Source organism: Macrotis lagotis, chromosome X (assembly GCF_037893015.1).
Source record: "Macrotis lagotis isolate mMagLag1 chromosome X, bilby.v1.9.chrom.fasta, whole genome shotgun sequence".
NCBI classification, from domain to species: domain Eukaryota; kingdom Metazoa; phylum Chordata; class Mammalia; order Peramelemorphia; family Peramelidae; genus Macrotis; species Macrotis lagotis.
In genome coordinates this window covers 185028143-185056116 of record NC_133666.1, presented here as the reverse complement: position 1 = coordinate 185056116, position 27974 = coordinate 185028143, and the positions used below count along the sequence as shown (strand labels likewise).

Below are 27974 nucleotides of genomic sequence, written 5' to 3'. Positions count from 1 at the left end.
ATTCCTGGGATTTAAAATTGTTCAGTATTTATGCTAGAAACCTACAAACTATACAGATTAAAATCTTTTCTCTCCTGGAGAAGCAACAAGCACTTTGAGGTTTTTGGCAAGGTTTTGGGGGGAGGGGGAGAGGGAAGGAATGAGAGAGAGAGAGAGAGAGAGAGAGAGAGAGAGAGAGAATATGAGAGAGAGAGAGAATATGAGAGAGAGAGAGAGAGAGAGAGAGAGAGAGAGAGAGAGAGAGAGAGAGAGAGAGAGAGAGAGAGAACTGTCCTTGCAAGGGGAAGGTAGGTTAAAGAAGAGAGGGAAAAAAGGTTGACCCATCAATGGCCAAGGTCAGGTAGCTGGAAACTGGAAGTTGGAGGTAAGGGAACAATTCAAGGCCATTCCCATCCTGATGAATTAACAACAGAGTTCCCCAGATAGGCATAGACAATATTTTTCCTTCCACAAAGTTTGTTTCTAATTACATCTCCTATGTCCATAATGCCTGCATCAGACTTAGTACAAAACCTCCTTGGTTAGATCTGGCACAGAATAACAATGAGAAAATAAGAATATGAATTATATAGAAGAGAAGGAAAGAATGGATTGCATTGAGTGAGGAATGTTGAAGAACAAAGTTTCAAAACTCCTTCCTTAGGTTAACTCTATCAAAAGGGTTATTATCCTCAGTTGATATATGAGGAAATTGAGGGTCACGGCTAGAGTGATTTGCTACTAAATATTGGAACTAGTATTACAGCCTGAGGTTTCCCAACTCATGGGCCTCAAGTATTTCTCTTTTTTTTGTTTTGTTTTGTTTTTAGGTTTTTGCAAGCAGTAGGGTTAAGTGGCTTGCCCAAGACCACACAGCTAGGTAATTATTAAGTGTCTGAGGCCAGATTTGAACTCAGGTACTCTTGACTCCAGGGCCAGTCCTCTATCCACTGCATCACTTAGCCACCCCACCCCAACTATTTCTCACAAAGATTTTTTTCTCTAATGAGATACTCTTCAATTAAACAAAAAAAAAGAATAAAAGAAATTCAGCTGCAATGGACAATTTCTCTTGCAGACATCTATAAACTTGTTTATTTAGGGAAATTTCTACAAGAAAATTGGCAAGCATTTGTTTCAGCTCTATAGTTTTACTTCCTTCAATCACTTATTGGAAACAGTTTCATTAATTTTGCATTTTCCATTTTAAGAAATTATTATGAGGGCAGTTAGGTGGTACAGTGGATAGAGCACCCTCTCTGGAGTCAGGAGGACCTGAGTTCAAATCCGGCCTCAGACACTTAGTAATTGTCTAGCTGTGTGTGACCTTGGGCAAGTCACTTAACCCCACTGCCTTAAATAAATTTTAAAAATTTTAAAAAGAAATTATGATTTTTATTGTCTTTTCTCCCAGTCATCAATAAAATGAAATACTCTTGAGTTGTTTATTTTTATGTAATAGTGATCAAACATAGTGATAAAAAATTGTTTAGTCTTTATATTGTAGAGAGCCTGGACTTTGAGTCAGAATGTTGGACTCTAGACTTCAGGTATGTTTACTTCACCTTTCTCTTAATATACCTATTTTCTTTTCTGCAAATGGAAGGACCTGATCTAATTAGATGAGCTCTATAGTCCTTTCTGGTTCTAATAATCTGAGTTAAGGTCTCCTGTCAAAGACATTATTTCACCAAAAAATTCTTCAAAAACTTAATTTATTAAGAACCAAATGAAATCCCTAGTTTCAAAGCAAGGTAGGCAATAACATATCTATGTTTATTATTATTCCTAATTTGTTAGGAGAAGGATCAAATATCAATTAATTTGATTGCAAATTGTTTTGTTCATCCATACTCAATTAGTTTTTTAATTTACTTTTTTTCAGGAAACAAAATAACTATTTTTTGAGTACTATGATCAATCTGACTTGATTGTTTACATGATTAAAACATTAAATCCATTTTTTTCATCATCTGTGCCATATAGGCTTGTATAAAAGGCATTGCCCCAAAAATGGGAGTCCATTTTCTCACATAGGAAAGTAGAAAACATCCAGAACTGAGCCAATCACAGAAATATATTATTGAATATAATATAATACACTATAATATAACATGACATGACATGACACATATGATACAATACAATATGATGAATATAATACAATATTTTCTTTTTTCAATTCTTTTTTTTTTTAGATTTTTTTTTTCAAGGCAATGGGGTTAAGTGGCTTGCCCAAGGCCACATAGCTAGGTAATTATTAAGTGTCTGAGGTCAGATTTGAACTCAGGTACTCCTGACTCCAAGGCCAGTGCTCTATGCACTGTACCACCTAGCCTCTCCTTTTTTTTAAAAAAATATTTTATTTATTTTGAGTTTTACAATTCTCCCCCAATCTCCCTTCCCCCCCACCCCCCGTAGAAATCAATTTGTCAGTCTTTACATTGTTTACATGTTGTACATATAATATAATATTTTCCAGAAAATTTTGCATTCTCAGAGAGACCTAGGGAATTTCCTCACTCAAGCATTTTAGATATTTTAGGGTCAGGAAGCTACCTAGGGATCAGTGGGATCCTTTGAGAGGCTACTCAAACCCTAGAGCATTTAGACATTCAGAAGCCAGAATCAGTCTTTTCTTAAGGTGAGGTGGAGGGGATATACAAAGAGAGAGGAAGAGTAAAGGGAGTGACAATCTGATGCAGACAGGCAGAAAAATTCATGTTTAATTTATTAAGGACCTGCCACATAGCCAGGAGTGTGTTAGTTCTAATACATGTACATCTATGTATGTGTGTAGGTAGGCGAAAGAACTGTTAAAAAACAAAAATAGAGGTAAAAGACAAGGAAATGGACAGATGGAAGGGGGAGATTATGAGCTATGGGTGTTAGTCTCTATGCATTTCTTTTTTTGTTGTTTTTGCAAAGCAATGGGGTTAAGTGACTTGCCCAAGGTCACACAACTAGGTCATTATTAAGTGTCTGAGGCTGAATTTGAACTCAGGTACTCCTGAATCCAGGCTCAGTGCTCTATCCACTGTGCCACCTACACATTTCTAATAAATTCTTAGAATAGTCATGCAAGGTACTTATGAAAAAAAAATTTGTTCAGTCAGTAAATTAGTTTTTAACAGAAGCAACTAGGTAACATTGGGTTTGGAGTCAGAAAAATCTGGATTTAAATCTTACTTCTGTGTGCTTACTGCAGATTTACTGACTCTCTGTGTAACCCTAGAAAAATCACTAAACATCTGTCTGCCTCAATTTTCTCAACTGTAAAATGAGAAAATAGCATCTATGTCTCAGGATTGTTGGGAGGATTAAATGAAGTAAAAGTTGTAAAGTGCTTAGCACAATGCCTACCATATATTAGGTACTTCCAATTAGATCACTTCTGACTCTTAGTGATCCCATGAGCCATAATGATCACAATGTCCATGGGGTTTTCTTGGCAAAAAATAATATGCCATGGGGGCGGCTAGGTTGTGTAGTGGATAAAGCACCGGCCTTGGAGTCAGGAGTACCAGGGTTCAAATCTGGCCTCAGACACTTAATAATGACCTAGCTGTGTGGCTTTGGACAAGCCACTTAACCCTATTTGCCTTGCAAAAACCTAAAAAAACAAACAAAAAAAAACCTGATTTGCCATTTCCTTCTCCAGGAAATTAAGGCAAACAGAAGTTAAATGACTTTCCCAGGGTCAAAAAGCTAGTAAGTATGTGAAGGTCAATTTGAACTCAGGTCTTTCTGACTCCAAGTTCAAGATTCAATTCACTGAACCACCAGCTGCCACTCTTAGGAATTTAATAAATGCTTATCCTTGCCCTTTCTCCAGGTCCTCCTCAATTACTCTTCATTCTCCTACATTTTTCTCCTGTCTTTTATAAGGCTGCTCAGAACACTCCATTCTATGTGTCTTTCTGCAAAAGGAATTAGTTCTGCCTTCTGACTCCTTTTATCCTCTAGCTTTAACATTTAATTTCAGGAAATAAATTTGTTTAAAAATTTCCAAGGACAAACAAGACAACCGAACTCACATTACCTGCTCTACTATCTACCCGGAAAACAAATATAATTAAAATCATTGACAGAGTTCACATCCTGTGTGTTCCAGAGGAGATATACCCTTGCTAATGCTGATTAAACATTGAATTAGGCTAGCTCAGAGAACAGAGGAGCTGAAAACCAGAAGTGATGGACATGTTCGTTTTATGTTTTAAAAACCCCCTTTGTCAAAAGGTCATGATCAAATAGCTAGCTACCAATCAGAATCTTTTATCTCCTGAGGATGCTTACCAACCAATTGACAAATAAATGTCTATGGAGCCTTGGTATGTGAATTGTAGAAAGAAATACAAAACAATTACAGGATCATAGATTTAGAATGGAAAGGACCCTTACAAGTCATGGAAACCAAACCTCTCATTCAGATGAGGAAACTGAGGCAGACAGAGGTTAAGTGACTTGACCAGAGACCTGCAGCTAGTAAGCTGAGATAAAGTTTAAACTCAGGTCTTTCTGCTTCTATGTACAGGACTTATTTTGTTACTATGCTGTCCCAGCCCCAGGCTTGTTTCCTAGTTGGAAGAGATGAGACATAAATGCATGAAATATTAATTAATAATCTCAACAGTAAACAGCATAGTGATCCCATGACAAGCATATGAACTGGATTTGAGTGAGGGACTGCTGTGCTAAGTCACCAGTCTCGCTTTTTCTTTTAGAATCATCTGAGTTCAGTGGCCAGATATGAATCAGGATGACTGAAAATGACCCTGGATTCAAGGCAGAGTTAAGTGACTTGTCCAAGCCACACAGCTAGGTAATTATTTAGTATCTAAGGTCAGATTTGAACCCATGTCCTCCTGACTCCAGAGCTGGTGCTCTAGCCACCAAACCACTTAGTCCAGTAAATTATCAAATGAATAGTGTAGATAAAGGCAAGGTGGTACAGTGGGTAGAACTCTGGTTCTAGAGTAAAATCTGAGTTCAGACTCAATGCCAGCTAGCCATATGACCCTAGACAAATGTTGCCTCAATTTCCTTATCTATGTAACTTAGTTGTCTCAACTAAGGTGTCCTATTATAGATTCAGATTTCTGGGGGGAAAAATGTTTCATTATTTTTCCATGAGTCCTATAACTGGTAGACAGAGTATACTAGAAAAAGCACTTGGTAGAGGAATACTCATTTCTCCTTGATGTTAACTCCCTGTATACTATAACTTCTTTTTTTTTTTTTAGTTTTGTTTTGTTTTTTTGCAAGGCAATGGAATTAAGTGGCTTGCCCAAGGCCACACAGCTAGGTAATTATTAAGTTTCTGAGGCCGGATTTGAACTCAATGTACTCCTGACTCCAGGGCCAGTGCTCCATGCACTGTGCCACCTAGCCACCCCAATACTATAACTTCTTTAAAGGCAATGAGATATTTGCTTTGAACCCATGGGTTCAATGGGGTTTTTGCCTGGAGAACAAAACTTTGACAAGTCAGAGGATCATGTTGTAAAGATCAAGGAAAAAGGGTATTATTAAAGTTAAGAACTACACATTGTAAGCCTGATGATCTCATAACAATGACTTTTCCTTTTAAATTACTTAACTTAAAATTGAGACATAGAAACAAAATAACTTATTTTTTGCCATCTTGGACAGCAGAATATAGTAGAAAGTTTTTTACTTACAAACTCAGAAGTCCTGAACTTGAAACTGTGGTTGTGTGATCTTAGACAAGTCACTGAACCCTTTGGTACCTCAGTTTCCTCATCTGAAAAATGGTGTCATGTCTTCCCCTATGTCACCAAAAGCTGGTACACAATGAGTTCTGAAGGGCAGTTTGTATCAATTGAAGGACAGTTGTATCAATTTGGTGGGCTGAGTGGGGTCCCAGGAAAATATGAGGATATCTAAGTAATGTTTGGGGATTGATGAATAGGCAGACTATGGAACAGACTGTAAGGATTTCTTGTTGACCTGTGGATAAATGAAAATAAATAGCTAGTTTGCAAAGTCTGACCCACCCACCTTCCTCACTATTGGGACAAAAGTTCCGGGTGTCCTTGCTTTACCATTGGTAGGTCAGAGAAGAAGACATGAAGACACATCAGACAAGGAACCCACCAACTCCTTACTAGGCTAGGCTTACTTTTCAGCGTCTATATTTATACACTGCCTAAAGGAAATAACTAGGATTATTTCCATATATAAAGTCTATGTGAATTAATGTGAAAATTGGTGTAAAGCATTTTAAATAATGTAAACATTCATCCCAACAAATAATTATTAACTACCTATGGTGTGCCCAGCATTGGTGTATAACAGTACACTTAGGAATTCCTCCTCACTTTCCCCTGTCATTTTTCCCAAGGGTTTTTTCTTACTTTATTTTTTAAATTTTTAAATATTTTGTTTATTTATTATTCTTACTTTATTTATATTTATTTATTTTATTTTTATTTATTTATTATAATTTATTATTTTATTTAATAAATACTTAAATATTTATTTATTTATTTAGCCCGTATTATTATGGAGTTAAGTGACTTGCCCAGAGTCACACAGCTAGGTAATTATTAAATGACTGAGGTCAAATTTGAACTCAGGTACTCCTGACTTCAGGGTCATGCTCTATCCACTTTACCACCTAGCTGCCCCCTTTTTCTTACTTTAAAATAGGGTGAGCATCCAAGGCCCATAAGGTCATCCATTATTTTTCATGACTTTCATTAATCTTTGAGATTTTTATCTATAGTATTAAAGAAAGTTATAACTTTATAACAATCATTGACAAAACTAATGGGAATCTAGCTCTTTTATGTATCCTCTCTCTTTAACAATTTTTACTGATTTAGAGGAAAAACCTAAAGCCTTTATGGACCAATTTTAAGTATTCACAAGACAATTGATGGGAAGGTATAGTTTACAATATAGGATATTCCTATATTTTCTCCAGTCTGAAGTTTAGGACTTTGTTATCTTTGATCACTGATATATGGGGTGTTCAGGGAGGATTAGCACCTCTGGTGTGAGGGCTTGCCAAGCCCTTTAAAAGGCTGTTAATCCTCCCTTACTGTTTACCTCTCAACCAACTCTCACTTGGGGCTCCAGGAAGCTGTAGCATGAGCAATGGACACACCCTAGCAAAACCATCTGAGCACACAGGAGAAACCAGATTGAGGGTAACCAAGAGGCTACAAACCTATCAGTAAATTAGGGAAATGTGAAGATTTTCTTCAGCAGAATGGGCAGATGAGAACAATTTGTTCAAAGGGCCATGGAAGAGATAAAGGAGGTGCTGTGGAAATGCTTAGAGCTTGGTCATACTTTTAAGATGTCAAGATCCCCCTGCATCCTAGATCATCACCAGTTATCCTGACTTTTGTCCTGTTACTGGACTCAGGAAGAGAGATTGAATCTGATGACTTTACACAACTCTGCCTCAATTAAATCCAGTTCACAAGACATTATTTATGATAGTATTGTTCCTCTTTGAAAAAGCACTACTGCACGAACACAAACACATGTGAACACACTTGTAATGGTACTGTTAAAAGATAATGATGCTGCCTTCATGAAGGCCTTCAATGCCGAGTGAAGTCAATTAGAGGGTTTACCAACATGAGGTTCCTTTGTTTGACATATGAAAGCAAAACAAAGAAACAAACAAACAGAATCCAAAAAACCATTGCCCTCGTTGAGTGTCATCCCTTTGCAAGCCATTCAAATTCAAACATGATGTTTGTACTATGAATTTTTGTTTGCCTTCAATACAAATTTTGTGAAAAATTTTTCCTCATCTTGTGAATTTGTGTAAGCTAGGTTATTCATAAACCAAGAGTTTACTACATATGGAAAGAGATTCATGAGAACTGGTTTTAAATTTCATTTATAATGTATGATTGTGGGTGGAACACTGAACCTCAGTTTCATCATCTGTAAAATGAGGAGGTTGGATTAGATATTCCCACACTGCTGTCAGTACAATTCAAAATTTTCTACTTTGACGACTTGAACTGGAGATAGATAGAGGTATCATATTTATTGAAATGGCAGCTAAGAGGCATAGTGCATAGAGCACCAGCTTTGGAGTCAGGAGGACCAGAGTTCAAATAACTACTTAGCTGTGTGACCTTGGGCAAGTCACTTAACCTCATTGTCTTGCAAAAAAAATAAAACAAACAAAAAAATGAAATGACAGCTAGGTAGTACAGGAGATACAGAACCCTACCTGAAATCAGGAAGACTTCTTCTCAAGTTCAAATTCAATCTCTAATACTTAATTAGCTGGACAGGTCACTTAACCCTGTTTGCTCATCTGTTTCCTCATCTGTAGAATCAGTTGGAGAAGGAAATGGTTCTTCATGATTAGTGAAACTGATTCTTAAATAATAGTTACACAGTTCATCACTGGTTCCATAATAGAAACCCCAAATTAGTTCTAAAAGGTTTTTTTTTTTGTTATTAATGAGAATTGGGGAGAGGATGGCCAGGGAAGCACTATTCTTGATTTTTTTTTCCATAAAATGTTTGGAGGCAAGGGAGAAAATATTTTAACAAATGTTCAGTTGTTCAGTCATTTTTCAGTTTCCTCTGGAGGAGGAAGTGAGACTGTTTACTTACCGCAGCACCTGCTCACTCACATCCACTTCATGTGCTTGTCATGGCATCACCTCCTTGATGTCATGGTCTTCTATGAGAGTAAAGGACAAACAACAACAATAACAACATTTTCAGTTGCATTTGACTCTTTTATAACCTCATCTGAGGTTTTATTGGTAAAAAAAAAACCTGGAGTAATTTACCATTTTCTTCCAGTTCCTTTTACAGATGAACAAACTGAGGCAGAGTTAATGACTTGACCAGCTAGTAAGCATCAGAGGTTGGATTTGAACTCAGGAAGATGACTCTTCCTGACTTCAGGCAGGGTACTCAATTATCCACTGTACCTCCTGGTTGCAATTTCAATAAATATGATACCTTGTCTATCTCCAGTTCAGGTTATCAAAGGAGAAAATTATGGTGCTGTCTACTGAACTTCTGAATTCTTGGTATCAAAAAACCTCTCTAAGCAAAAGTGAAAAACCCTATTAAACGAACGAAAGAAAAAAAACCCAAAAAGATCAAATTCAAAAAACAAGACAATATGATGCCACTGGATAAATAGGATCTATTTACTACATTGTCACACCTTAAAAACTGATTTATTCTCATTTTTAATTTTGTTTTGGGATTTTACAAGCCGATGGGGTTAAAGTGACTTGGCCAAGGTCACACAGCTAGGTAATTATTAAATGTTTGAGGTCACATTTGAACTCAGGTCCTCTTGACTCTAGGTGGTGCTGTAAACACAACCACCTAGTTGCCAATAATTTTTAAAATTTTATTTTAGCTAATAGCATTCCTTCCCGTTTATACTTATATCATATCTTACATTTTGCTGTATTTCCACAAGCCCAATATGGTGCCTTGCCCATATGAGGTGCTTGATAAATAAATCCTTTTTCTCTGGAATTGAGGTTCTTCTGACCCTCCATTTTTACTTAGATTGTACAGGTCCTCACATGTTATGAGACCTACATGTCCCCAAAACCTGAAAGTCCTGTAAGCTTCATAGAACAGTTTGGATGGAAGAACAAATCCCAGAAAACCTGTCTGGTAAGTGGACAGGAGCCCAGTAGTTCATTCCTGTTCTGTATCAATGGAACTGCAAGAAAACTCAATTCCCTTTCTCTAGACCAAGGGTATCAGTAAGCAAAAATTACAACTGGAAAAATACACACCCAAACAACTACTTACTTTTGTATAGTTAATGAACTAAGAATGATTTTTGCATTTTTAAATACTGTAAAACTTTTTCTTAATGTAAAACTAAACTATTTTTAATTTTAGTTACCTGGTATTGGGAAAACAGACTTGGCAGACTTTGGTCTTCAGGTCAATAGTGTGCATACCCTTTCCCCAATGGCAAAATAATGCTTTCTTTCAGGTTCATCAGGTTCCATCACTGTTTAGAACAAATTTTGCCATGACCAAATAATAAATGAGCTTTTGTAAGGGAAGAGGAACTTAGTGGAAATGGTAGCACCAAATTGCTGAGGCTTCCCTGAAGTATTAGAAGGCAAAAGTATCTATTTAAATCCTTGGGGAACTGCTTCCTTGCTTCCCAGCATCAATGCCTCACTCAAATATAGAGAATCTCAGATCTTAGATATAGTGAAAGTTTAAAAAAAAGCACTTGACCAAGGTCACAAGATTTGTATCAAAGAACTTTGGGTGTGGCTTTCTTTAGATGACACTTAAAATCCAGAAAAGGGGCAAAAATTACTGGCAAATTAGCCAGAGTGGCTCAATTGTAGAGAAAATAGGAGGGAATAAAGACTAAGGAGATTGGAAAGGTAGCCAGGACTGGATTATAAAAGGTTTTATTGGCCAAATGACTTTATATTTCATCTTGAAAGTAACAGGGTCATTGGAGTTTATAGACTAAGGGGATGACATGGTCATACCTGTACTTCATAAAAATAAAATCACTTGAGGGAAAGAAACAACTTAGAAAGAAACTTAGATTAAGCTTTTTTAATTGTTGGGGCAGCTGGGTGAGTCAGTGGACAGAATACTCCGCCTAAAGTCAAGAAGATTCATCTTTCTGAGTTCATATCTAGCCTCTGACACTTACTAGCTATGTGATCCTGAGCAAGTCACTTAGCCTTGTTTGTGTTTTTGGAAAAATGAGCTGGAGAAGAAAAATGGCAAACCATTCCAGTATCTTTGCCAAAAAAAACCCCAGATGAGGTAACAAAGCCAGATGGGACTGAAAAATGGAACAACAAAAATTATTATAGTCTGGTCAAGAAGTGATGAGAGCCTGTACCAGAGTGGTGAAAAAGAGAAGGGGAATATATATATGGAAGAGATATCCAAAAGTTGAAGCAACAAGATTTTTCACTATATTATAAATGTGGATGAGACTAAAGATTTTCAATACCTAGTTTTAAGCTCAGGAGTATGGTGGCAAACCCAACAATAATTTACAAGTTGGGGGGCAGCTGGGTGGCACAGTGGATGGAGCACCGACCCTGGAGTCAGGAGTACCTGAGTTCAAATCCGGCCTCAGACACTTAATAATTACCTGGCTGTGTGGCCTTGGGCAGGCCACTTAACCCCATTGCCTTGCAACAACAACAAAAAAGAAAACAACCTAAAAAAATATACAAGTTGGAAAAGGGGAGGGTTGGTGGGGGAGTTAATGAATTTTGTTTTAGAAATGTTGAGTTTGAGGTATCTACAGGCCATCCAATTTGAAATACCTTAAGGATCTTGGTAATGTAGTCTAAAGCGCAGGAGAGAGATTAGAGTTGGAGATAAAGATGAGAGAATTTTTGCAAAAAGATGACCACTTACCCAAGAAGTCTGATAAAAATAACAAGCAAGATAGTTTGGAAAGAAGGGGAAAAAAGGAAGGCACAGGACAGATCTAGTTGGAAACTATTATTAGTAGGTGAAACCCAAAGAAAGATGCAACAAATTAGACTAAGATATATCCACACAAGGAAGAAGTGAAACAGGCTGAAAACCTAGAGAGGGATATCCAGGAGGAGAGGATACCTGGCAATATCAAAAGCCTCAAAGAGATTGTGCAAGATGAGCACTGAGAAAACTTTGGACCATTATGCGATCACTTTGAACCTGGAGTGAGCATTTTCTTTTTAATAAAGCCAAAACTAAATTTTAGACAGTTTAGAAGGAAATATGAGAAGAAATAGTGAACCTGGTCTGTAGACAACTTCTGAAGACTTTATAGCCAAGGAAGGGAGAAGAAACATAGCACAGTAGTTAGCAGGGATAGTCAGATGAAGTGAGGTGTGTTTATTTGGAGTTTTTATTTTTAAAGGATACAAGTGAGAAACTCATATGGTCATTTTTCTAGGCAGAAGGGAAAACTCTTCAGATAGGAAGAAATTGAAGATTAGGAAAGAATAGGGATGACAGTGGCAACAATCTGCTGAAGAAAATGAGATGGGTTTAATGGCTTTGGCAGGGAGAAGGGCTATCTTTGCAAGATAGGAGCGAAAAAGAAGATAGAGAAGGAGGATGTCCTAGTGAAATAAGGTGAAGGGGAGAAGAGGGAGCTTGCAGTAGAATGACCTCAATTTTGTTGTTGTTGTTGTTAGTAAAAGTATAAGATGAAGTTGAGAGGGAAATAGGAAGACAGAAGCAGCTTTGGAATAGGTGCTGTGATGATATCAGTTAGGTAGTTATAAAAGGTTTATCTTGCTTCAGTGAGAGTCCAGTTTAGATTATGTAATAAATTTGTAGTGAGCTCAGTTAACACAGTATCATGATTATCTCCAGTTTTTATTCAATTTATTGCAAAATATACAATTCAGAACTGATAGGGTCTGAATGCAGATTGAAGTGTACTATTTTTCACTTTAATTTTTCATGTTTTTTTTTCCTTTGGGTTTGTGTCTTTTTTTATAACATGACTAATATGAAAAAATATTTAGCATGATTGCACATGTATAACCCAAATCAAATTGCTTACCCTCTCAGAAAGGGGAAGGTGAAAGAGGAAGGGAGGGGAAAAAAATTGGAACTCAAAAAATTGTTTCAGAGCCTCCCTGTCACCCTGGAATCAGGAAGACTTGAGTTCAAATTTGACCTCAGACACTTAATAATTACCTACCTGTGTGACCTTGGGCAAGTCACTTAATCCCATTGCCTTGCAAATTCCCCTCCCCCCAAAAAAGAATGTTTAAAATTGTCTTTACATGTAATTGGGAGAAAATAAAATATTATTTAAGATTTTTTAAAGGAAAGAAAAACATACAATTTAACCAATATTTATTGAGTACTTGTTTTGTGCTCCTAGAAAGTTTTTCTTTCTTTAAGGGAAAGGGGGCAGCTGAAGAGTGAAAGGAAACAATTAACCTATGATTTAATGAGGAATATGAGCTTAAGCATAATTATTATCCTCATGTAAATGAAAAGTTATTAGAAGGAAGAGAAAGTCAAATTTTGAGTAACTAAGAGGCAAATAAAAATTCTAGAGATAATGAAGCAAACTCTTCACTCCAAATGTTGACTAGTAGGAAAGAATGTTATACATGTTCTTAGATCTTATCATGCCAGTCTCTAGTATGTTCTTATCTAATTACTTTTATTTGTTATTTATTTATTTTAGTTGTTATCAGAATGTTTTTGTTCTTCTCCAACAATGACAATGATATAAAAACATGAAGTAACAAAGGATGATGAAGATGAAAAAAAAAGACTGCAATAACTAGTTTCCTTTAAGACAGCAGTTTCAGGAGATGGATAGTAGTCAAAGGCAAAAAGGAGGAGAAAGTTAGTGCTGGGGAAATGGAAACACCAGATATAAATAATTTTTAAAAGAAGTTTAAAAAGGGGAGGAGACAGGATTGCAGCTAGATGGGATAGTAGAGTCAATATGTTTATTTGTTTTGTTTTGTTTTGGCTTTTTTGTAGATTGGGAACACTTTAACAACGTATTTGTGGGATTAGGGAAGAAAATAGTAGAGAAAGAAAGAAGGGGGACAACTAAAAAGTATAATGGGCAAAGCACTGACCTGGAGTCAGGAAGACTTGAGGTCAAATGCTGATGTAAACATTCTTGGTTGTATGACACTGGGCAAGTCATTTAACCTCTCTCTGCCTCAGTTTCCTCATCGGTAAAACAAGAAAATAATAGCACCTACCTCCCAGGATTGTTGTGAGGATCAAATGAGAAAATAACTGCAAAGCCCTTAGTATAGTGACTGGTACATAGTAAGTACATAAATTCTAGCTATTATTAAAGCATGAAGTTACAAGATGAAAGGTAAGAGATGATAGTTGGAATAAGTTCCCTGTTTTTCTTTCTGAAGGCTTTTTGCTCCCCAAGAATTATCTCCACATGAGCCAGAAGTCAAACTTCCCCTTGCTGCTATGTGTCTTCTTGTCAAAGGAGAAAATTAGTTTGCTGAAGCTTTTCTAGACACTTCTTGTGACCATTTTCCATCAATTAATTTTCTCTAAGCAATCACAAAAAGTAGTTAAACTCTCCTTAATTTGATCTGCAAGTCTTAAAACTAAATAAGGCCGATTGATGGTAGTGAAAAGGAATTTTTTCATTCATTCTAATAACTTCTTGGTGTATTCTTAACAATCTGTCTTGACTACAGTCATATCTATGTCAGATAAGTGTAAAATGAGTTTTCAGGGTGGAAGGATGGGGAAAAGATAGCATTCTTTTTTATTTTTTAAAATGTTTTATTGAATGTTTTATTTTCCCAATCACATGTAAAAACATTTTTAACATTTATTTTTAAATTTTTCTAGGATCCTTTTTATTTTAATTTTTTTTCCAATTACATGCAAAGGTAGTTTTCAACATTCATCCATTTTTAAGTTTATGAGTTTCACATTTTTTTCACTACCCTCCCTTTCCTCCTCCTTCACTTGGTAGCAAACAATCTGGTAAAAGTTGTACACATATACTTATGTTGAACATATTTCCATGTTAGTCATCTAGCATTCTTTATAAAATTGTATTTATTTAAATTTTTATTTATTTTTCAATTATATTTAAAGATAGTTTTCAATATTCATTTTTGTAAAGTTTTCTCCCTTCTACCCTTTCCTCTCTCCATTCTAGGAAAGAAAGTAATATGATATATATATATATATATATATAAACCCATATATGGGTTTCTGTATAGGCTGCTCTACTCAGGAGGTTATCACATAGATTAGATTATCCATCCAAAGATAAGATTAAAGTTTTGTGATTAAATCTCCAATGTCTCCTCTAAAGCCTCTAAAGGCTAACCTAATTCACACATCAGTTTTCTTTTGGCAGCCAGTGTTTAAAGTGATTGGGCATCTTGTGATCATTTCTTATTCAGTTTGGAATTTCACACTCTTGGAGTTATTGGCCTATAACCCATTAGCATTCAAAATATGGTGTAGCCCTTATTTCCTGGACAGTTCATTGTGTCAAGTGGGCAGGGTCCTTATCTTGGGTCTCTGCAACCTCAGTTCTCTTCCAGCCCAGTGAAACTTTCTGAACTGTTCCAGATGAGCAAACTTAGTCTTTTCCCCCTTTTTTCCTATATCAAAACCTTCTTTTAGAGTGCTAGTCCTAAGTAATGAGGGGTTTGCATTTTAGTTGGAATAAAAATCTTAAGTTAAAATATCTGAGATGATGCTTTACATGCAATTACATGCAAAGGTAGTTGATGAAGGAAATTTTGAACAGCTATCAGAATTTTAAATGAAATGCTTCTTTTCAGCTTATACCTTGCATTTCCTCAACCATGCTCAACCCTTTAAGAAAACTCACTCTAGGGGGATTGCTGGGTGGCACACCAGCCCTGGAGTCAAGAGCACCTGAGTTCAAATCCAGCCTCAAACACTTAACGATCTAGCTGTGTGACCTTGGACAAGTCACTTAACCCCATTGCCTTAAGTTAAAAAAAAAGGAAACAGGAAAAGAAAAAAATGCATGTATTAGAAATATTTTCTGGACCTCTTGCCTCGCCTTGCTGAAGCTTTTCCAGCCACTTCTTGTGACCATTTTGCATCAATTAATCTTCTCTAAGCAATCACAAAAAGTAGATAAGCTCTCCTTAATTTGATCTGCAAGTCTTTGGATGGATTCTCTCAGAAGGAGGGTGCTCAGGCCAGTCCTCCAAGCTTGACTTCCTCTACTATACTTTAAGATGGTACCTTAGTCTCCCCACTCCCTCTTTTCACCTTCCTTTTATTTGCTATTGTCCTTTTTAGAATGTAAACTCTCTGAGGGTAGGGACTTTGTTTCTGCTGTACTTGTATTCCTAGTACTTAGTGTAGACCTTGTCATATAGTAAACCTTTAATAAATGATTGTTGACTGACTGACTAACTTTTCCATTGCAACCTTACATTTGAAATTCTTTCATCTCATTAGGGCTATAGGAAACAAAAGGAACAACTATCTTATACTAAAAGATGATCTTTTTTCACCTCCCCTGTGCTGTATATAGAAATTTTGCTTTCCATATCACTTAGAATCAAAATGACAGTCTCTCAATATGTCTTTTATTTTCTCCAGAAATAATGATAAGCTTTTCTTTCCAGATAGCCTAGCCACTTCCAGAACTGTATGGACCTAAAACTTTCCTCCAATGACAGAAATATTTAGGAGTCTCTTTTTCAGCCCAAGTGTTTATTGAATATCTACTGTGTATTCCAAACTATGCCAGGTATTGATGATATAAAGATGTCCAAAATATGACACTAGTCCTCAAGGAATTTATAATTCATCTGGGAAGACAAGAAGTATGTACATGGAATAGTTAAGACACAATGTGAGATCATTAAGCGCTAAAGTGAATGATAAAGACAATTGCATCAGGATTTAGACAAGGGAGATACCATGATGGGTTCGAGAAATCAGTAAGACTTTATCTACATAAGTGAATTGCTCATCACCTCAGTCTATAGATACTAGTTGGAACATAATTCTACTTATCTGTATGGGGGAAAGGTGGATTCAGATAAGATGCAGCTTTATTTGATTCTGTAATCAAAAACTAGACACCATTTCTCTTCTACAGAATTGATACAAAGTCCCTTTACTAGGAAATTGTATGTTCCACAAAGTTTTTTGACTTGATTAAACTAATTTGTTACAAAAAAAAACTTTTATGAGGGGGGTATTGGGGAACCAGGATGAGTTGGATAAAAAGGTTAAAGAATAATGATGGCAGTACTGGTAGGATTTTTATATTGGTAGGATTACAAAATATATATTTTATAAAAAACCATATGTAAAAAAATCATAATTTCTTATAGAATCCTCTTTTTCTGACCTCTCTATATAAGAATGTTTGTTTGATGATGATTTTCTACTTTACAATTTAAAAAAAATTAAATTGTATGTTACCCTCTATTTTCTGGTCATCATCTGATCTTCATTTAAACTCCTATTAGACATATTCTTCTCTATTAAAACTAAATATCACTAAGTCAGATACTGATGGTTTATTTTCAGAACTTCTAACAATTATTAGTCATATTTGGGAAACCTTTACACTATTAGTGAATTATCATATGTCAAGTCTGGATTAATAAAATCTTATAATTTTTTACTTCTTTTTTATTATAAACATTGTTTCTCCTCCCTCTTACTCTTCTTCCCCACCAAGTGAACTACGAAAAAAGAAGAGGAAAAAAATTAAAAATAAATGACTAATTCTTACATTGGCCACATTCAAAAATGTAGATCTCATTCTATACATTGTCAACACCTCTCTGGCAAGATTTCAATTGTGTGCTTTGTCTTTGGTGCTCTGGAACCATTATTATCATTGCATTGATCAGAATTCCAAAGTTTTTCCAAGATATTCTTCTTTATAATATTGATATCATTGGATAAATTGTTCTAGTTCTGCTCTCTTTGATCTGTATCACTTCACAAAGAAATTTTCCCAGTCATAGGCAATAATTTGTTTAACCATTATGTATTGTAATCTAGTTTTTGGGGTTCTACAAAAAAAAAGGTTTCTTTTAATATTTTTGTACTTGTGTGTCCTTTTCCTCTTTCTTTGAAGATCAAAGAATTTTAAGAATTGGAAGGGACCTTATAATTCATCTGTTTTAATTCCTTTGTTGTTTTTTTTTTTTGTTTATTCTGAAAAGGACCAATGACATCATGGGTGTGATGTCTTGACTTGTGGGTTAATTAGATTTAAGTAAGGAAAAGCTGTCCAAAGTCCTCAAGGCTTACTCTCTCCTCCAGGGACATCAAAGTCCAGTGTCAAGACAAAGGTCAAGACACCATCAATGACCCAAGATATAGTGAGTGATCTTGGCTTTTCTAAATCAAGGTCTTTCCCAGGTTTCAGTTTGTCTGAGGCCATGCCCTTTCAGTGACTTGGGTAAGAGAAGAAACAAAAGATGGCTGAATTTACCAGCACAAAAATATCAATCTGAGAGGGAAAGACGCTCAGAGTTGCAATGGACTTTTCAAAAGAATGTGTTTTTAGAACTATATTTCAAGAAATCAAATATGAAAATTTCCTGTAACAAAAAGTAAATTATCCCAGATTTTTAAAAAGAGAAAGAAAAAGGAAAAAGAAGAGGAGGGGAAGAGGAAAAAGAAGATAAAGAAGAGAAGAAATAGCAGCATTCTTCAACTTTTGCTGGAATTGTTTTGTGGACATGAGCTCTGTAATGACTAGATTATATGCTAGAACTTCACAGAGGAGCAGGACAATGAATTTACACAACAACCAGACAATTGGAAGGTTGTCTGAGGCTCAAAGCTGCTTGCCATACAAGTGATCCTTTGTGAAATGAACTTTAGATGTATTTGGAGATGACTGCAGGGGCTGGGTCAGCCTTGACCAGGACTTTCTAAACGCCTTACTCCTAAGCTTATTTTATATATACACATTCTCTATTAGACACTTACAATTCGTTATAGTGTAGAGTTGTCATAAGGAGTGGAATACGGCTCTATGATTCTATTTGTGAAGACCTGGATGCCTCTTATCAGATCTACAGATGATAAATCAGGTGGAAAGATAATTAATTCATGGAACAGTTTCCTTTTTTTGCTGACTGAAACCTTTGATACAGATCTACAACATCTGTGCTCTCCAAGATTCCTCTCATTCCCTGTGGCTTGTTTATCACTAGTGGAGAAACAGGGTGGAGAAGACTCAGGAGTAGATAAATATTCCTCCATGACCATTCTTTAAATATTTAAGCTAGCCCATATTTCAGGCTTGACACACTCTCTTGGCAGCTTAAGTTTAGCTTGTTCTTCACACGAAATTCAGGAAAAGTAGAGGAAAAAAATATGTACAAACCCTGTGCTAGGTTAGCATTTCCTAGAAATATTATCTCTTTTGAACCTCATAATACCTGTGAGGTAGGTACTATTTTTATTCCCATTTTACAGATGGGGAAAAGAAGGCAAACAGTGATTAACTGACTTGCCCAGGGTCACAAAGTTAGCTTTCAACTCCAGTCTTCCTTTCTCTAGACCCAGGGCTTTATCCAGCTTCCAGGTGCCTCTAGTGGGAAAGATGAAACTTTTCCCCTTAGGAGAAAAGATCATAGCTTGTTGTTTTGGCACCAATTTAACACCCTTTGCCTTTTTAATAATCATCAGTCTCACCCTCCTGCAATTTCATGATTCAATTTCTTGATCCACCTAGGGACAATAGCTACATATTAGAATCTGATGGGAACTTATTTTGGACATCCCTTCAAAACTTGTAGGAGACATCAATTACATTCAGTATTACTATAGTAATTAGCACCTTCATTAAAACAAATGGAACTTTGTGATGAACATTTCTTTGAGAACATTTTCCATCCTTTAGTTCTGTCCTAATCTTAGTCTTCTCCTGTGCTAATTAGACAGTCAATTCAGTATTCTTTACACTTTTACTTCTTATTTCTGGGCAGAAGAAGATAGTGGTGCAAGCAAGAAGGCAAGTCCTGAAATGTACAATTCCTTATTTTAATTTTTACAGGACTGTCTGAATGCTTGGCATTACTTAGAAAAAAGATAGTGTTGATATAATATAAAGAGCACTAACCTAGGAGTCAGAGGAGTTAGTTTAAATCTAGGGTCTGACACATATACATATAATAAAATTTGTAATAGGTGTTTGGGTGGCAAAAAACAAAAAACTAAGGTATTGAGCATCAGTTAGAAAATGGCTAAGGAAATTATAGTATATGAATGTAGTGGCATTAAATTGTGCCATAAGAAATGGCAAAAGGGATGGGTTCAGAGAAACCTAGAAAGACTAATATGGACAGATACAGAATGAAGTGAAAAGAATCAGAACAATTTTTACAATATAACATTGTAAAGGCAAACAGATTTTTACAATTCTAAGAACTCTTATTAATGAAATTAAAACAATCATGATTCCAGAGGAATGATGATTATTATACCTACTTCTTGCTACTGAGGTACCACCATTCTCCCATTCACCAAGGCTCTTAACCAAGATGTCATCCTTGACTGCTCACTCTCTCACACATCCTCTTATCCAATCTGTTGCCAAGTTCTAATGTAATATAATATAATATCTCTTACATCCCTTCTCTCCTCTGATAATGCTACTGCTCTGGTACAGGTCCTTTCAACTGGACTTTTGCATTAGTAAATAGGTTGACCTCCCTATCATAAATCTTTCCCCATTGCATTTCATCTCCATTCAACTGTGGAAGTGATTTTCCTAAAATCCAGGTCAGACTAGGTCACCCATTAATTCCGCTGTCTCCTTACCCCATTACTAAATAAACTCCATGTGTTCCTTATTGGTACCTAAATCAAATATAAAATGTTCTGTCTTTCAAAGCCTTTCTTAGTCCCTTACTACTTTCTTCAATATTCTTACACCTTATTCTTCTCCATAGACTCTGTGACTCAGGGATATTGACTTCCTTGCATAAGGTTCTTTGCATAAGATGCTGCAACCCCACCCCCACCCCAACTCTGGGCATTTTCTCTGTCTTGCAATTCTCTCTCACCTCATCCTGCCTCCTGTATTCCTCTAATTTCTATATAAAATCCCTTCTTCTAAAATAAGTCTTTCAGGATCCTTTTTAATATATGTTGAAATGTTTGCACATACTTGTTTACATGTTGCCTCCTCCATTAGACTGTGGGTTATGGGTTCCTTGAGAGCAGTACCATAATTCTTGGTGCCTAGGAGGCACTTGAGTTTTGACTAACATATTGACAGAAGAAAGATTCAAAATGTAATAAGAGAAATACATTTTTGTACATGAACAAAGCAGGAATTAGTTTTGTTTGACCTTGTATATTTGTTACATGGATTTTTTTTCTTTTATCTTTTTTTAAAATTAGAATGTGGTGCAATTGACAAATGGTTAAAGGATATGCAAAGGCAATTTACAGCTGAGGAAATCAAAGCAATCCATAGTCACATGAAAAATTGCTCTAAATCATTACTTATTAGATAAATACAAATTAAAGCATCTCTGAGATACTACCTCATACCTCTCAGACTGGCCAATATGAATGATCAATGTTAGAGGGATTGTGGGAAATCTGGAACACTGATACATTATTGATGGAGCTGTGAACTCATCCAACCTTTCTGGAGAGAAATTTGGAATTAAGCCCAAAGAGCAACAAAAATGTACATACCCTTTGATCTAGCCATGGCACTACTGGGTCTATACCCTGAAGAGATTATGAAAAAGGGTAAAAATATCACTTGTTCAAAAATATTCATAGCAGCCTTGTTTGTGGCAGAAAAGAATTGGAAATTAAGTGAGTGTCCTTCAACTGGGGAATGGCTTAACAAATCGTGGTATATGTATGTCATGGAACACTATTGTTCTATTAGAAACCAGGAGGGATGGGAATTCAGGGAAGCCTGGAAGGATTTGCATGAACTGATGCTGAGTGAGATGAGCAGAACCAGAAAAACACTGTACACCCTAACAGCAACATAGGAGTGACGATCAACCTTGATGGACTGGCTCATTCAATCAGTGCAACAATCAGGGACAATTTGGGGCTCTCTGTGATGGAGAATACCATCTGTATCCAGAGAAAGAACCGTGGAGTTTGAACAAAGACCAAGGACTATTACCTTTAATTTAGAAAAAAAAACTTGATATCTTATTGTGTGATCTTGCTATCTCTCTTATACTTTATGCTTCTTCCTTAAGGATATTATTTTTCTCTCATCATATTCAATTTGGATCAATGTATAGCATGGAAATAATGTAAAGACTGACAAATTGCCTTCTGTGTGGGGGTGGGGGGAGGGAAGCAAGAATGGGGGGGAAAATTGTAAAACTCAAAATAAATAAAATCTTTCTAAAAAAATTAGAGTGGGGTGGAAGAGACAGAAAAAAACCAAGAACAAGTTACAAATTGAAGTTCAGTAATGCAGCCCCTCAGATTATAACAGCTCAAAGACATTTGAGATGATGCAATCCTGATGTCTTGATGATCAAATCAGGAAGTTCAATTTACAGTGTTGGATATCTCATGTTTCAAGAGAGATACTTAATAAGGAAGATATGCTAAAGAATGAATCTTCCTGGTCCTGTTCATGCTTGGAAAGTTGATGTGAAAGTGATTCTCCACCAATCTTATTCCAGTGTTCATTTTGACCCTGAATTGACTCTAGATTCTAGAAAGGAATTAGGTGTGTTTTGTTATATACTCAAAGGTAATAAGGAACATTTTTTTAAACTGTGTCAACAGAGCATAAGTCTTGGCAGGTTTTACCATGGGAAAAAGGTTTTGGATATGGTCCTGGAACCAAAGATCAGTCTATTTGGTGGAATGGATATCCATGAAACAAAGAAGAATTTAAAAATCATCTACAATCCTGTGCAGATGAACAGATCGTGCTAAGAATCACATGATTTCATTAAGAAATCCTGGTCCATGGATTAATGTTTTGACATACTACTGGAGAAAATAAATCATATCTGAATATTCTTACTATACAATAAAGCAAAGAAAAAGGTTGCATGGAATCTTTATGGAAGAATGGCACAGATATCTCAAAGAGAGGGAAAGAAAGTTATAATAATATTGTTTTCTTGTCAACATAGTAACTTTTTGTGGTTAAATTCTTTTTTGTGGTTGTTATTTGATCATTTTTCTAGCCCACTTCTTAATTTAGCATTTTATATTATAGTTGGGCTTTGCTTACCTCTGAGAAAGATTGGGGTGACTGTCCAGAGCTTCAGGACTTTACATCCTGTTCTTTGCCCAGTTAGATCTGGGGGACTGTAAAGTTTTTGTGCTTCCAAGGTGATGGGATAAAGGGAGACATCTGATCACTGTCCTTATTCAGGGAGAGTCCATGCTCCTTTTGCAATGCAACTTCTCTCTATCCTGGAACTCTGACTCTGAACTGGGTAACAGACAATGGAGCTGCCAAATGACACCCAGTGCTTCTTCCAGAGTTTACACAGGTCTATAATCTCTTTTAACCAGATGTTCAGACCCTTTACCATCTCCGGATACTAAGCTAGTATCACTTCTGCCTCTCCACACTTCCAGTCTGCTCTCCTGTGTCTTCAGACCTCTCTTTCTGTCCTCTTAAGCTGTCTTGGGTTGGAAAAAATGACACTGACTTTTTGTGGGAAAAAGTCACACCAAATGTCATCTTAAAATGACAATTTACTAGTGATGAACTAGATGAAATAGACTGGTCTTCTGTTTTAGGACTATATCCAAAGTCTTTTTTTAAAAAGTATATATTTAAGGCAATGGGGTTAAGTAACTTGCCCAAGGTTACACAGCTAGGCAATTATTAAATGTCTGAGGTCGGATTTGAACTCAGGTCCTCCTGATTCCAGGGCCGATGCTCTATCTACTGTGCAACCTAGTCAAAGTCTTTTTTCCATAGTAGAACATTCTAGGTTTTTTGTGTCAAAGATATTCCCTGTTACTTTTGAATATACAATAAAATAAAATTTCCAAATCCTTTCTTTCTTCTGAGACTCCAGGGTCAATTCCATGTCAAAATGAAGCATTGGAACAAGACTTGGTGGAGAATCACTTTTACATCAATCTGAACTTTGCAGTCTGATTTACTTTTTTAAAGTTGTTTAGAGGGGAATGTTAAGAAACTTTGGCAAAAAAAAGCCTATTGTACTCCACCATCTTGGCTCCAAGCCTCAGTTACAGATATTATCAGAGAAATGCATGAGATAAAAAGAATATGTCACATGGTAAGAGGTAGCTATAAGCTGGACAGTCCAAGAGCTTGAAATCAGGGAAGATTCCCAGTATACCTGGTAGATCCCCATTGCAACCTGATGGAAGGATATGAAACAGGATGGATCGGTTTGGACAGTATGGGGAGATCACAGGTCCATTTGACTATTTGAATGAAAGTCATGGTTCCTCACTCACTCTCACTCTCTAAATCCAATAAGTGGTCAAGTCCTATCATAGCTATCTTCACTCACGGGTACCCCTTAAGTACCTCTGAGTTTGCTATTACCCTATTACCTAATTACCTATTACAGACTCTCCTCAACTCATGCCTGGACTTGGCTATTTGGTCTCCCTTCCCCAAGTCTCTCCACACTCTAATCATACTCCATTGAGATGTCAAATTGATCGCCTGACAATATCGCCTCTCTATTCAGTAAACTCCAATGACTCTCCAGGATTAAATATAAAATCCCCTGTTTGGCTTTCAAAACTCTCCATAACTTTACCTCTTTCTGCATCTCCAGTTTTCTTAGCACTTACTCACTTTTGCCTATCCTTCAATCTAGTGACACTAACCACCTTGCTATTTCTTGACTAAGATATTAAATTCTTTTTACCAACCCTGAATATTTCCACTGGCTGTCCCTCATTCTTGAAGTGCTTTCCCCTCTTAATTTCTGAGTCTTAACTTCCCTAGCTTCCTTCAAGTCTCAGTTAAACTCCTACCTTCTTTGAGACACTTTTCCTATTCTGCCTTCCCTCTGAGATTATCCCCAGTTTCAGTTACTTACTAGCTGTTTCACCTTTTGGCAACTCACTTTACTCTTTTGCCTCAGTTTCCTCAACAATAAAATAAGCTGGAGAAGGATAAGGGAAACCACTCCAATCTTTTCCCCAGAAAACCCTAAATGGGATCCATGAAGAACTGACACAACTGAAACAAGTGAGCATCAGTAACAATATAGTTACTTACCTGCTATTTCTGCCATTTGATTATAAGCTCCTTGAGAGCAGGAACTGTTTTTTTTTATTTCTTTGTATCCTTGGCACTTAACACAGTACCCAGCACATAGAGGTATTTAATAAGTGTTAGTTGACTTACTAAATTACATTCTAGATAAAGTAAAAAATTCTTTTTGTATGAGATATGAACTCAAGTGATTTAATAACAATTGGTTTGAGAAGAAGGAATCAAAGAGATTAGAAGTTCATAAACTTCAGTTTGGATAGATAAAATCCAAGCCAGGCTTTAAGAATTTAGAAGCAATTACATGTTATTTCAAGAATTCTCTCCTACTCAGAGTCCTATGACCTATGAATATATTTTATTAATACCCATCCACCCAAACTTCTCACTAAATTAATCTCTTCTCCATCACTGAATCTAGACTTCCACCTCAACAAGTTTTCAGGTCAACTTCATTTCATTACTTTGCTATATACACAAATTCATTTAACATTATAATTATACCTATGATAACTCCTTCCCATTATATGACTAAGTGGCTACTTATAATTATTCTTGTCTTTCTATCCTTCTACCCCTGTCCAGTTGAGAAGCCTTTAAATTTGTAGGGAAACAACCTTAGAGTTTAGTTCAGGTAAGGTATTATTTTTTTTTTAACCATGAAAAAGAGGTCATTATTTGCTTCATTTCTGCCTTAATCACTGAGAAATCTGGAGGTCTTGCTCTCCCACTTTATTTTTTTTTAACTAAGTAAAGGTAGTCATTCTTGACCTCTACTCCTCATCTCTTTCTTACCTAATCTTAATCACTGAATGGGTATTACCTAAGACAAACTATCACCTGGAGAAAACTTTAACTTTAAAAGAACAAGGTCTCCTACTGAATCCAGGGTCATCTCCAGTCATCCTGATCCATATCTGGTCACTGGCCAGATAGTTCTGGAGGACAAAGTGAGACTGGTGACTTTGTACAAGCATCCCTCAATTAAATCCAAATCACTTGGAGGTCATGGCATCACCTCCCTGTTGTCATGGTCTTCTTCAAAACTGAAGAACAAATAATAACAATTAACATCTGCTGCAATTGTGAATGTTTTTCCCCTGGCTATCAATTTTTATTTGAGGGCAGCTTTAAGAAGTCTCTTTAATTCTGACAGAGACCAAAATGTCTCATGCTTCAAAGAACCAAAGAAGTTTTTTGTTCTCTGAAAAGATATGCAGACACACAAGTAAAAGAGATGTTTATTTTCTTTTTTTTAGGTTTTTTTTGCAAGGCAATGGGGTTAAATGACTTGCCCAAGGCCACACAGCTAGGTAATTATTAAGTGTCTGAGGTTGGATTTGAACTCAGGTACTCCTGACTCCAGGACAAGCACTCTGTCCACTGTGCCTAGCTGCCCCAGGAATGGGAGATTATTGATGTGTGCCAGAGATTGGTGGGAAATTAATAGGTGAGATAAAAGTCAATTCTCTTTCAGAAAAAACACCTGATCACAGCAAAAACTCTGCTCCAGAAATCTAGAGAACAGAAAGTAAACCCCTTTAAGGTAAGAACCAGAAATTTATTTGCTAATATTTGTACATACACACACATGTCATTCATACATATATGTATATATAAAATTTTTAAAACCTTAAAGCATAAAATAAATGTTAGGAATTATTGTTATCATGACTATGTTTATGTTTATACATTTAATCTTTCTCTCTTGACATTTTGCTACAATGATATAATATGATAGAGGGCCTGTCCTTGCTTTATCCCTTTACTTACTGGGAAAGCTTCCAGGGTCCTCCCTTTCAAATAATAATAGATCTTTTTGATCATATTCAAGAAGAACTTTTCTATGCTGGCACTTTTTCCATTTTTTAAAACATAAAGTGCAGATTTTTATGAAAGTGTTTTCTCTATTGATAAAATCTTATGGATTTTGTAGTTTATGTGATTAATTAAGCTAATTGTTTTATTTATGTTAAACTCTTTGCAATCCTGGTATAAATCCAATTTGGTCAAAATGAGTAGTTTTGGGAGCATATTACTGTATTAAAGATATGCATAGCATTTTTGCTGAGTTTTTATTTAAAAATTTTGTTTCAATATGCATTAGTAAAATTGGTCTTTATTTTTCTTTCCTCTCCTTTATCCTTCCCTGATTTTGCTATATGAAGCCCTTATGCACAGTACAGTTTTTTTGTTTTTCTTTCTTGACATTGAGAATTTTTATTGTCTTGGTTGAAATAATTATTTACAAATCCTACTTTTTTGGAATTGTCTTAAGCACAGTAAATTTCAAAATGTCCTTATTTTCACTCTCTGTTTCTTTTTTAAATGTTTTTCTTATATGAGGAAAATTGGGGGGGTTGTTTTTCTATCAGCTCTGGCAATTTTTTTTATTTTGGGAAAAATGTTTAATCCATTCACATATAAAGGCCATAATTGTTTAGTTTGTGCTTTCTTGGCACTTAATTCTTTCATACTGATTCATCCTCTCCTGCCCCATCTTCTTTTAAGTCAGCATTTTGTCCCTGTTATTAGTTTATTCATGTTTATTTAGTCCCAGTCTTTTCTCACACACTTTCCTCCTCTTGTCCTCTCCCCCTTCTCAATCCCATGTTCTTTGAATTTTACATTATTATTTTTTTCTTATTAATTTCCCCTCTATTAACTCTTTCCTTGTCCCATCCCATTTTATTCCATCCACTCTCTTTATGAGTAAAATTCATTTTTGAATTTCTTTTCAAAGAAGAATTAATTTACTTCATTCTTTTCCTTGCTCCTTTCTTCTGCTGCATTAAAGTCTATTCTCTCAGTCATAAACATCTTGTTTCCTTATTCTATCAATCTTATTTTATCAACTTTCTCCTCAACTCCAAGCACAGCTCAGGTTCCATTTCTTACTTGAGGTCTTTTCAAACCACCTCCTAGTGTATGTGCTTTCCTTCTTGAAATGACTTTGCATTTTTCTGAATATATGTCATATTTGCTTACATATATACATATTGTATCTCCCCCCCTGCACCAGGTAATAAATTTCTTGAGGACAAAAACTCTTTCCTTTCCATTTTTGTATTCCTGGTGCTTAGAACTGTACTTAGAAAATATTTGTTGACTTGAATCAAATATTAGATTAGGGTTCCTGATAGACAAAACCTTGCTTCCCTTTTTGTCCAGAACATTTAGGATTGTGATTATATATCTACCTTTCCCCCTTGCCAACTTTTTTGTTCTGATTTTTTTGAAGAGCTTTCTTTTGAGGTATTTTTTTTTAATCCACAGAGACTAGAGTAACAGGCAGGTCCAG

At 35.9% G+C, this 27974-nt stretch overlaps 1 pseudogene; it reads left to right on the top strand.

Moving 5' to 3' along the window:
* Window positions 1–9948, top strand: part of LOC141498916 (putative monooxygenase p33MONOX) — a 13941-nt pseudogene extending 3993 nt beyond the window's left edge.
* The last annotated feature ends 18026 nt before the right edge of the window (window positions 9949–27974 follow it).